Raw genomic sequence first — 6014 nt, forward strand, 5'->3', positions numbered from 1 at the left:
TTTGGATTTTATTCTAAGCCATTGGAAGATTTTAAAGTAAAGAGTGATGTGCTTATGTTTATGTTTTAAAAGATCACTCTGCTGTATACAGAATGAAATATTGGCAAGCAGGAATGAAGACAAGGAGAGCTATTAAGAGGTTATTGGAGCCGAAACTGGTTTGGCTCAGTGGATAGAGCGTCGGTCTGGGGACTGAAGGGTCCTGGGTTCGATTCCAGTCAATGGCATGTACCTTGGTTGCGGGCACATCCCGGGGGGCGGGGGGGGGTGTGCAGGAAGCGATGTTTCTAACATATATATATATATATATATATATATATATTTTTTTTTTTTTTTAAAAAGAGGCTATTGGAACCCTAGCTGGTTTGGCTCAGTGGATAGTGTGTCGGCCTGCAGACTGAAAGGTCCCGGGTTTCATTCCGGTTGCGGGCTCAATCCCCGGGGGGGGCGATGTTCAGGAGTCAGCCGATCAATGATTCTCCCATCATTGATGTTTCTGTCTCTCTCTCTCCCTTCATCTCTGAAATCAATAAAAATATATTTTTTTAAAAAGAGGCTATTGGATGAGGTAGAGTTTCACTTTATGCACTGAGAAAGGCTTAGAGAAGAGATCCAAAGCAGTCAGGTAAAGAAATTCTCTTTTTTTTTTTTTTTTTCTCAAATGAAGCTTCTTCCAAATTGGCTGTCCAACTGTCTACTGTAGCCACTTTTAGCAACTTGAATTTTAATTAGAAAATTAAGCCGAAACCGGTTTGGCTCAGTGGATAGAGCGTTGGCCTGCGGACTGAAGGGTCCCGGGTTCGATTCCGGTCAAGGGCATGTACCTTGGTTGCGGGCACATCCCCAGTAGGGGGTGTACAGGAGGCAGCTGATAGATGTTTCTCTCTCATCGATGTTTCTAACTCTCTATCCGTCTCCCTTCCTCTCTGTAAAATTCAATAAAATATATTTTTTTTTAAAAAAGAAGAAAATTAAAAGTTCCAATGTTATGTAAAAAAAAAAAAAAGAGAGGCTATTGGAGCCCAAGTGGGTGTGGCTCAGTGGTAGTGTGTCAACCCAGGAAATAAGAAGTCACTGGTTAGATTCCCGCTCAGGGCATATGCCCAGGTTGGAAGCTCAATTCCCAGTAGGGGGCATGCAGGAGGCTTCAGTTAATGATTCTCTCTTATCATTGATTAGAGGCCTGGTGCACGAAATTGATGCACGGGTAGGGTCCCTAAGCCTGGGGCCTTCTTTCATTCCACGCCACCCCCTGGTGGTCAGCACACATCATAGCGAGCTGTCGAACTCCCGAGGGGACACTTTGCATATTAGCCTTTTACATATAGATAGATAGATAGATAGATGTCTCTCTCTCTCTCTCTCACTCTCCCTCAATGAAAGAAGGTGATGGGATTAGCCAAAGAACATATATGCATAACCCAAGGACACAGACAACGGTTTGGTGATGACCAGAGGGAAGGGAGCCAGGGGCTGGGTGGAGAGGGGCAAAGGGAGGGATGGGGACATCTGTAATAGTGTCAACAACAAAAAAAAGAATAAAGTCTTTTTAAGGCACGAAGTTTTGGAGTAATTTGTCATATAACATAGATAACATAATATAGATTTTTGGTTCCTGGCGGTGGGGTGCTGTCATAACTAACTAAAATGTGGGAGTGGTTTAGAACCAGGCTATGGACAGAGACTGGAAAGATCTTGAGGAGTGTTTAGAAAACCTAAATTATCTTGAACAAACTTAGAAATCTGGACTTCTGAGGATGCTGCCAGTGAGGGCTCAAAAGGAAGTGAGGGACACATTATTGGAACTGGAGGGAAAAGGACCCTTATTACATAGTGGCAAAAGATTTAGCAACACCGTCATCTGTACGTGGAAAGAGAAAGTGTTTCTAATGAACTGAGTAATCTAAGGCAGTTTCTAAGCTGAAGGTGCTGCCTGGTTTATTCTTGCTGCTTATGATAAAATGTGAGGAGAGAAATGACTTATTAAACAATAAGGAGCCAGAACTTGATAGTTTTGAAATTTTTAAGTCCCTAGATGGCAACCAATACCGAAATTAAGAAGTGGCTTTCGCCGAAACCGGTTTCGCTCAGTGGATAAGAGCGTCGGCCTGCGGACTCAAGGGTCCCAGGTTCGATTCTGGTCAAGGGCATGTACCTTGGTTGCGGGCACATCCCCAGTAGGGGGTGTGCAAGAGGCAACTGATGGATATTTCTCTCTCATCGATGTTTCTAACTCTAACCCTCTCTCTTCCTCTCTGTAAAAAATCAATAAAATATATTTAAAAAAAAAAAAAAAGAAGTGGCTTTCAAGCAAAGTCAAACCCAGGACACCACAAGGAAAATGTGGTCTGTCTTAGTCTACTCAGGCTGCTGTAACAGAATAGCACACACCCCCCCAAAAAAAAAAAAACCATGTCCTTCTTACATGCAAAACACATTCCCAACACTCCAAAAGTCTTAACTCTCCAGCATCAACTCTCAAGTCCAGAGTATCTACATACCATCTAAGTCAAATGTGCGTGAAACTCTACATATGATTCATCTTGAAGCAAAATTCCTCTCTAGCTGTGAACCTGTAAAACAGATTAGTTATGTGCTTCCAAAATGCAATTATGGGACAGGCATAGGATAGACATTCTCAGTCTAAAAGGGAGAAATTAGAAGCAAGGCAGGGGTTGTGGGTCCCAAGCAAGTCCAAAACCCAGCAAGGCGATTACCATTAGATCTGAAGGCCCAAGAATAAGTCCCTGGGCCCTGGCCGGGCAATACACCGAGATTGTGGGTTCAATCCCTCGTCAGGGCACATACAGTAATCAACCAATGAATGCATACATAAGTGGAACAATAAATCAATGTCTCCTCTCTCAAAATTATTTTTTAAAAGATAATCTTTAAAAAGAAGCTGCCTGGTGATGCAGATGATGCCAGTTGATTCTGGACGACTGATGAACGAGTGTAGACTCTCCAGGATGCCCATCACCAAGCAGCCGCTGCTTAGGGAATGGGTGTAACTACAAGTGAGTGTCATGTGACCCCCATCGCCCAGTCACAGCTGACTGACTTGGGAATGGACATCAGACCCAAGCTGGTCCATAAGAGTCTCCTGCGAATTGAGGCTGGAACATTAAACCAGTTGTAGATCGTGTTGTCCAGGCGGAGGCAGTCACTGTTGGCCTCTTGAATATTAAAGTGGAGAAAGTCAGTCTTCAGAGAGAGGAGAGGAAAAAGGAGCAGTGTTCCTATCTCTCTCTGCACTTCCTGTCCCACATCCCCCAAGGCTCCAAAAATCTTCACTTGACACTTAGAGTGACGTTTGAATGCCACCGAGTGGTCACTGGTTTTTTAATGAACATTTAAGTTGTTTGAAGTTTTCTGCTGTTAAAAATAGTGCTCTTGTCCGACCATCATGGCTCAGTGGTTGAGTGTCGACCGATCCTTAGTAGGGGGGCGTGCAGGAGGCAGCCAGTCAACAATGATTCTCATCATTGGTGTTTCTGTCTCTCCCTTCCTCTCTGAAATCAATATATGTATTTAAAAATAGTGCTCTTTCCTAACATGCTTTGTGCACTTGTCCAGTTTGTTCTCTTGGATAAGTCTTTAGCAGGGAATTCCTACTGGAAAGGTACAAAGAATATATGAAGTTACATTCTCCTATAGTGTGAAAGCATGCACTGGGTGGTTTTTTATCTAAATTTCTGTTCCTCAGAATATATCGTAGTAAAATTTGGCATTCCCTGAATAGAAAGTTCTAGCATTTGCTGAAGTTGCAATCATCAAGGCCAACCCCATGTCCACAGTGCAGCTGCCTTTCTACAGTGCCCCTGCTGGGCTGCTTAGGCTTCCTGGAACACCTCCCGGGGCCTGGCCTAAGCTGTCCCACACGCAGCCTTCTCTGCCCATTGTGGGAGGACTCCTGCTTGCCCTCCTCACCGTTCGCTGACTGGCTTGGGTCTCTCCTTTGGGAGCAACTGAAACATCATCTGTCTCCTGGGATAGCTTCTCAGATGCCTTACTTGGTGGCCTCTTTGAAAAATTACTATCTTGTGGAAAAACACGTATAACCATTTTAACCATTTCTAAGATGTCTGTGTTGCTCAGTAATGTTAAATACGTTCGCATTGTACAACCAATCTCCAGAACTTTTTAATCTTGCAAAACTGAAATGCTATACCCATTAATCAACTTCACTTGGTAGCCTTTTGAAGCTCAAGTGGAAAGTGGGATTCTGAAAAGGCAAAATACCCAAGGAATTATTGTTCCTCATTTGACAACTGATTCACACTTTCCAGCTGAGAAATGGATTATTGCAAATGCACAGGTACATAGCATTTTGATGTAGCTTTTAAAATATACCATTAAACACTCAACTGATCATTATTATTACTACTGCTACTAATACCACATAATATACAGCACTGATATTCGTAACCCCATCCCTGGCAATGGGTTTGAAGAGAGGAGGCAGTAGAAGTTAGAAATGAGCGAAGGTCAGGTGCTGCCTTAGTCTGTTGAGGCTGCTATGAAAAAAATGCCACAGATTGGGTGGCTTATAAACGACAGAAATTTCTCACAGTTCTGGAGGCTAGAAATCTGAAATCAGAGCACCAGCCTGGCTGAGTGAGGGACCTTTTTCTGGTTCAGAGCCAGGGTGTGAGGGACCCTTCAATCCGCAGGCTGATGCTCTATCCACCAAGCCAAAACGGCTAGGGCAAAATTGATCATTTTAAAGTGAACAATTCAGGTGGCAATTAGTACACCAACAATGTTGTGCAACCATCACCTCTGTCTAGTTCCAAAAGGAAACCCTGTGTCCATTAAGTAGTAACTTTTCCCAGTCCCTGGCAAACCACCAATCTAATCTTTGGATTTACCCCATTTTGGTCATGTCATATACATGGACTCATACAACATGTGGCCTTTTGTGTCTGGCTTCTTTCCCTTAGCATGTTTCTTGAGGTTCATCTATGCTGTAGCATGTGTCAGTGCTTCATGCTTTTTTATGCTTGAGTAATATTATGTGGAAAGATCACATTTTATTTATCCATTCACCTGTTGATGGACATTTGGGATGTTTTGACCTTTGTGCTATTATAAATAGTACTGATGTGAACATTCGTGCACAGGTTTTTGTTGGAGTCCCGGTTTAAAATTATTTGGGGTATGTCACGATGGCCTCTTTATTCCCTCTTTGTATTTCCTGCCAAATGTTGACTGTGTTGTATGTAACACTCTTTGAAAAACACCAGCAAGTAGGTGTGCTTATTGACCACCAGGTGGCGCCTACACTTAGCAAAAGGCCTCGTTAGCCAGGTTCTCCAGGCTGCCATGAGCAGTTCCTTGTGTATTCAGCCAGAAGTGGGAGCATTTTCTCTTGGGCACTCCGCAGGGCTCAAGGGAGAAACAGCAGCTTTACACCCAATACTCCTGTGACTGACCCACATCCTAATACCCAGAGAGATTAGGTGGTTCATAACCTGAGAACTTTGTTTTTTGCTTCAGATAGCTTCTTAAGGTTCTGATTGGTCCCCGTCACTGAAAACACAAGATTAGTAAGTGACTAACATGTCAAACCAACATTATAGACATTTCTTCATAGCTAGCATTTCCTTTGTATGCATCAGTTTAAGGAGTGGATTCTCTTAAAATTACAGTGAGTCTGATTCACAGAGCTGGGGGGTAAGAAACATTACATTTCTGTTGTTTCCAATTCACTCCTAAGAGGGTTCTTGGCAACATTATTTGGAGTACTAAAATATTGGCAAAAGGTCAGTAGGGGACTCGCCAGTCCCATGCCCCCCTCCTTTAGACAAAAGCCCCAATGGCGGGGGGGAGTTGAGGGGCCCATCACTTATCTCAGTAGAGAGAGTGCCTCTCTAGGCTACAAGGTTGAATATGATTCAGATGTAAGTAAATTACCACATCTCATCCCTCTGGCCACTGATTGGTTGGGGTTAAAGGTGGGATGTCACATCAACTAGATCAATCAATATGAACCTCAAGGTCTTTGCATGAGC

This window comes from Cnephaeus nilssonii, assembly GCF_951640355.1.
Source record: "Cnephaeus nilssonii genome assembly, chromosome: 22".
NCBI classification, from domain to species: Eukaryota; Metazoa; Chordata; class Mammalia; order Chiroptera; family Vespertilionidae; genus Cnephaeus; species Cnephaeus nilssonii.